Here is a 7,194-nt window from a genome sequence, read left to right on the forward strand (position 1 = left end):
GAGTTAGTAGGAATGTGATTGGGTATTTTATCAATGCAAATAAACAATAAACTATATTTGCAAATGTTGCGGAACTAGACTGGATTGATCACCAGAAACAAGGTAGCTTAATTGGTAGAGCATTTGTCTAGAGTTGCATGGTCCGGGGTTCAAATCCCAGTCTGACTTATTTGTAGCTCTTCTGTTAAACCCCCTGAATTTTAGGGGTAGGTTATTCTTGCCATATTAAAAATGTGTGCTAGAATGTGCTGATGTTTTACATTTGGGTCTTTTTTAATTGTAGATACATTACAATGAATCCGAAACTGGGGAAAATGGATCATGGGGTGGGGNTCTCCCTCCCTTACTACTTTTGGTAGCAATAGTATTATATATATCAGTTATTCACGTTTTTCTTAATTTCTAGATCCATTACCAAGTCTATGTTATCAGTCATATGACATGTTAAAGGGTTTGATACTATGGAACTCTTCCGGAACGGAGATGTAAATATAACAGCAAGGTATATCTAGTGTATATTCTTCACATGTGTCCAATGTTTGGGTTACCTAAAACAACATCCATAACCCTAAAACTGATTATTTATTAATGGACTCTCGTTTTGTCTGCAGGTGTTTATGAAGATATTTGTTTATTCATGATATCAGCTGATGTTAATACCATCATCATTTCCTCATGCATGTACATTTCCCTCTGGATCACCTACATAATTGAACACTTTCATTCAACCATGAAGCCTACATGTCAGTCACCTTGCGTCGATGCTGACACTTTTTTAATGAACCAGTTTCATGACATTACCTGTTAAGAACCATTAACAACATAGCTTTAAAACAGTTGACCTTCTTGAGACCGTCAATCACTAGTTTGTTGTGTATCGGACAGATGCAGGATGGTTTCTTATGATTAATTCGGGGCTACTTACTCAGTCTCATGCAGTAAAACATGGAATATACCTGTTCATGATATTTGCATGCTTTAAATATTGCTTTAAATTAGTCTTGCAAATACGTTGCTTGAAGGCAAATTCCGAAAATAAATACAATTTATCGAGTTATGATATATCACTGCTGTTTCTTGACATGGTCTACTCTTTATACATTTATCTCTGGTGGTTCTTGACATACTTCAATGTTGACCCCTTTATGATTGTCACTGATTGTTCTTGACATGGTATACAGTTGATCTTTTAATTTTATAATACATTACTGACGGTTCTTGACATGATTTTACAGTTGATCCCTTTATGATTTATCACTGATGGTTCTTGACATGGTCTACTCTTTTATACATTTATCTCTGGTGGTTCTCGACATAATTTAATGTTGACCCCTTTATGAGTATCACTGATAGTTCTTGACATGATGTACAGTTGATCCCTTTAATAAAAGATTTATCACTGATGGTTCCTGACAATATTAACAGTTGAATGCCGATTATCACCGATGGTTCGTGACATGATTTTACAGTTGAACTCTTTATAATTTATCACTGATGGTTATTGACAATATTAACAGTTGATCTCATTACATTACAAAATTTTGTGTAGATTCCTTCTCAATGAGACACGCAAGTTTGTTTACCTGTCCGTATTAATCACACGCCTCACTGAACATTTAATTAATCCACACGTATATTTTTATGGTTGATTATTTACTTTAGGTGTAAGTCTGATGCAGGACAAAATATGCCACGAGCTATATTTATCAATTATGGACTTTTGTTGAGGAGAATTTGTTATATGAACCTAAGAAAGTGATATTGACCGAGACGAAGTCGATGACAATATCACTTTATCAGGCTCATATAACCATATACTCACTGAAATAAATGTGTTTAATTGTTAAATTGGATTCCAAAAATGATTTTGTCATTAAACAAGATGTAACGTACAAAAAATTGTACAAAGGGAAGTACAGCAGTGTGACGTTACAATAGAAATGAAGTCATAAAGTGAATATTAAACTGCTATTTCTAAAAAAAAAGTAGCACCGAGTCAATATCACAAATTACCGACATTGATCACGTGATCATGATTCAACCAGCGAGGATTTAGGAAAAGGTAGCAGAGTACAGTAGCGTACGGTGGCCATGGGTGATATTTTTATACAATGAATAACCCCTGTAATATAACATGTATCAAAATTTAAAAAAAAAATCAGCACTAAAAATGGCATATACATGATGAAGTGGACTATGTGGGCTTCATAATTTTTCAAAAAAATAATAATTCTACAATCAAAATATTTAATGTATTTAAATGATAGATCGGAATATCAACTTTTGTTTATTCGTCTTTCATCGACATTTCTTTAATCAGACTTTGCAAGGGTCATCACTTGGCCAAAGGGATCAAACCGAAGGACAGCAATGGCATGACGTCACGAAATAGGGAAATTCCCATGCTGCATCATGGGAAATGCCGACGTGATGTCAACAGTTTAAGTCAGAAAAGAGGAGTTAATTTTCCTGCAAATGCACACTGTAGTTTTGCGAAATGGGGTACGCTAAATCTAGTTTGTTTCTGTCCAAAAACATTCAAATGTTAGCCTGTCAAAACGCCTTTCTAGTTTGAGGGAAACTCATATTTCATGCCCAGGAATGTATGATAGGGAAATCTCAAACTCGAAATTTTCAAATTCGGGCAAAACCCTCGGCAAGCGTCGGGCTTTACACAATTTGAAAACCATAGGAATTTCCGCTCGGTCAACTCCCGGGTAGAAAGAGTCCTATACTCTTTTGCAGCTTCAACAGTTCCTCGTATTATCTTTGGTGTTAACTTTGTTTACTGCCGATGTAGTACACTTTTTTCTTACTATTTTACATCTTACATCATATCTGTATATAAACGTAAGCCTGGTCACAGTTCTTGTTCTTTTCTTACAAGGACTGCCTTTGCCGGTCTTCAGTGATGATACTGAATGTACCTGGTGGTTTGTTGTTGGTAACACATCTGCTGACTTGTGTCTGAACTTATCAGCTTTGTTGATGTTCTTGGTTGTGTAAGGATCTATATGTTAAGTCAAAAATAATGTTTTAATAAGTAAAACAAAAAACAAGAACAGAAATGAATATGTTTTGTATGAACATACGTCTGTGTTTTATTAGAAATGAAAGTATAAACATACATTATTTTGTGCCTTTAACATTCTGGGACGTTTGTCGATTTCGGTAGCATCGAAGCCTCCACTCGAGCATATTTCCTAGCCCACGTGGCCTTTCTCTCTGCAATCTTCCTCTCCCGGTTGAGTCTAGCTCGCTCCAGTTTAGCATCAATGGCTGCTATAGACTTTGACCTATTGATTGGGGGGAGGCGTCGCGGGGGGCCGTGGCAGGCCTGTGGGGGGTACGTGGCGTACTGGGGGTTATTCCTTCGGTACTCGGGAACACCAGGTAGAACGGCGAACGACTCATCTGATTCGGACATGTTATCGATCTTCAACACGAAGGCCACTCCTCCCTCCCCTTTCTTGGGGACGACCCCTTCCTCCTTCAGTTGCATTAATGCCGTCAGTTCGGTTTTACGTGCTGTGTTGTGAATACCAGAGTTCAATGGCTTGTGTGTGACAGGACGGTCGACCGCTACGAACTAGATAGGAAGAGAAGTGAATTATGTTAAAACACCAAAATCAAATAATATCGTTACAACATTCAATTTTCACATAATGCAGGTTCGAGGACGATTGTAAGATTTCGAACACGGCCTGATCGTATGAGGCGACTAATGAGTGCATAATCGGTGGCTTTCTGTGCCGGAACATTGAAAACAAACAAACACTGATCTGCCGCATCTATTCTTATACCTGGAACCCTATATTTTTTCATTTGTTCCACAACTTTTAACTACCATAGCACTAGCTTCTTTTTTTGTTATTGGTAAAAGGCGCAGTCAATTTGGACGATTATGACAGTGTCATGTTTGTTGGACTGCACTGCGTGAAGATACGTACAGTGATTTTGTTTTAGTAGTCTTGACACGCGCAACGCTTACCTAATTTCTATAGTTTGACCATGAACCTTGTTCAATTTTTGTTTCTTCGTTGTCCCTTCAGCAAGAGACACAAGAAATCTCCGATTCGTTAAGGAGCCACATTAGTCGCCCCCTACGATAACACAAAGTGGGATGCAGCAGAGCTACTATTCCCCATAACTTGTAGGGACATACAATTTGTAATCTAAAGCACAATTACCTCGTTCTGTTTTCGTTCTTGCTGAACATTTTCCTCCACCTTTGAGTTATTGCACCCCATTATATCACTAAATACTTCTTTTTTCCTCTTTGTGCTGTAGTCGTGCGGCAAGTTGTACCTAGATACAATGGTATTATGACGTCTTGGCATGAATTGTTTTATGACGTCACAATACCCCACCGGCCATATTGTTACCTAAGATACCTAAGAAAATGATATTGGTCGAGACGAAGTCGAGGTCAATATCACTTTCCCAGGCTCATAACCACATACTCACCAAAATATGTCTTTAACTGTTATATTGGATTCCAAAGAATGCTTTTATCATTAAACAAAGTGGAACGTATACAAATTGTACATAGGGAAGCACAGCAGTGTGGTGTTACAATTTAAATGAAGTCAATGTGAATATTTACCTGCTATTTCTAAAAGTAGCACATATCACAAAATACCGACCTCCACGTAATATAGATCCGACCAATGATCCTGAAACTTTAGGGTTGGATTTCCCTATCGTTCACCTGGCTAGAAAGTGTCTGTTACGCTTTTCCAACTTCCCCAGTTGCTAGTCCTTTCGATTAACATTGGGTTGAATTATTTTATATTGACGACGTGATACAATTTTGACTTCCTATTTTACATTTAACATAAAGGTAAGCCTGAACACAGTTCTTTTTCTGTTCTTGCAAGGACCGTCATTGACGGTCCTCAGTGTTAATACAGAATGTGAATGGCGTTTTAATAAGGAAAACAAAACAACAAAGTTGCGGAAATGAAAAGGTTTTGTTTGAACGAACGTCTATGTTTTATTAGAAATGACAGTATAAACATACATTATTTTGTGTCTTTAACATTCTGGGACGTTTGTCGATTTCGGTAGCATCGAAGCCTCCACTCGAGCATATTTCCTAGCCCACGTGGCCTTTCTCTCTGCAATCTTCCTCTCCCGGTTGAGTCTAGCTCGCTCCAGTTTAGCATCAATGGCTGCTATAGACTTTGACCTATTGATTGGGGGGAGGCGTCGCGGGGGGCCGTGGCAGGCCTGTGGGGAGTACGTGGCGTACTGGGGGTTATTCCTTCGGCACTCGGGAACACCAGGTAGAACGGCGAACGACTCATCTGATTCGGACATGTTATCGATCTTCAACACGAAAGCCACTCCTCCCTCCCCTTTCTTGGGGACGACCCCTTCCTCCTTCAGTTGCATCAATGCCGTCAGTTCGGTTTTACGTGCTGTGTTGTGAATACCAGTGTTCAATGATGGTCCCGGCTTGTGTGTGACAGGACGGTTGACCGGCACGACCTAAATAGGAAGAGAAGTGAATTATGTTAAAACACCAAAAATCAAATAATATCGTTACAACATTCAATTTTTACATAACGCAGGTTCGGGGACGCTTGGAGGATATTAGAACACGGTACCATCGTATGAGGCGACTAAAGTGGGCCTTATATGTGGCTTTCCGCGTCAGGACATTGAAAGATATTTTGATATCTCGACCAACCTCTTTCACATGTTTCCCTGTATGACCTTAATGAGTTAATGAGCCGTGAAGACTACCGTATAGCCCTGTATGACCTTAAAGAGTAATTACGCGGTTAATACTACCATGTGGCCCTACATGACCTTAAAGAGTAAATACGCCGTTGAGACTTCCGTGTGGATTGTATGACCTTAATGAGTTAATGGGCCGTCAAGACTACCGTGTTGCCCTGTATGACCTTAATGAGTTTATTGGCCGTTAGGACTACCGTGTGGCCCTGTATGACCTTAATGAGTTTATTTGCCGTTAGGACTACCGTATTGCCCTGTATGACATTAGTGAGTTAATGGGCCGTGGCGACTACCGTGTTGCCTTGTATGACCTTAATGAGTTTATTGGCCGTTAGGACTACCGTGTGGCCCTGTATGACCTTAATGAGTTAATAAGCCGTTTAGCCCTGTATGACCTTAATGAATTAATGAGTCGTGAAGACTAGTGTGTAGCCTTGTATGACCTTAATGAGTTAATGATCGTTAAGACTACCGTGTTGCCCTGTATGACATTATTGTGTTAATTGGCCGTTGAGACTTCCGTGTGGACTGTATGACCTTAATGAGTTAATGGACCGTGACGACTCCCGTGTTGCCTTGTATGACCTTAATGAGTTTATAGGCCGTTAAGACTAGCGTGTTGCCCTGTATGACCTTAATGAGTTTATTGGCCGTCAAGACTACCGTGTTGCCCTGTATGACCTTAATGAGTTTATTGGCCGTTAGGACTACCGTGTTGTCCTGTATGACCTTAATGAGTTTATTGGCCGTCAAGACTACCGTGTTGCCCTGTATGACCTTAATGAGTTTATTGGCCGTTAGGACTACCGTGTTGTACTGTATGACATTAGTGAGTTAATGGGCCGTCAAGACTACCGTGTTGCCATGTATGACCTTAATGAGTTTATTGGCCGTGAAGACTACTGTGTTGCCCTGTATGACCTTAATGAGTTGATTAGCCGTGAAGACTATTGTGTAGTCCTGTATGACCTTAATGAGTTAATTGGCCGTGAAGACTATTGTGTAGCCCTGTATGACCTTAATGAGTTAATGAGCCGTTAAGACTAGCGTGTTGCCCTGTATGACATTAATGAGTTAATGAGCCGTTAAGACTAGCATGTAGCCCTGTATGACATTAATGAGTTTATAGGCCGTTAAGACTACCGTGTTGCCCTGTATGACCTTAATGATTTTATTGGCCGTTAAGACTACCGTGTTACCCTGTATGACCTTAATGAGTTAATGAGCCGTTAAGACTAGCGTGTGGCCCTGTATGACCTTAATGAGTTAATGAGCCGTGAAGACTACCGTGTTGCCCTGTATGACCTTAATGAGTTAATGGGCCGTTAAGACTAGCGTGTAGCCCTGTATGACCTTATTGAGTTAATGAGCCGTGAAGACTACCGTGTTGCCCTGTATGACCTTAATGAGTTAATGAGCCGTTAAGACTAGCGTGTTGCCCTGTATGAC

Source organism: Mizuhopecten yessoensis, unplaced genomic scaffold (assembly GCF_002113885.1).
Source record: "Mizuhopecten yessoensis strain PY_sf001 unplaced genomic scaffold, ASM211388v2 scaffold716355, whole genome shotgun sequence".
In the NCBI taxonomy this organism is placed as follows: domain Eukaryota; kingdom Metazoa; phylum Mollusca; class Bivalvia; order Pectinida; family Pectinidae; genus Mizuhopecten; species Mizuhopecten yessoensis.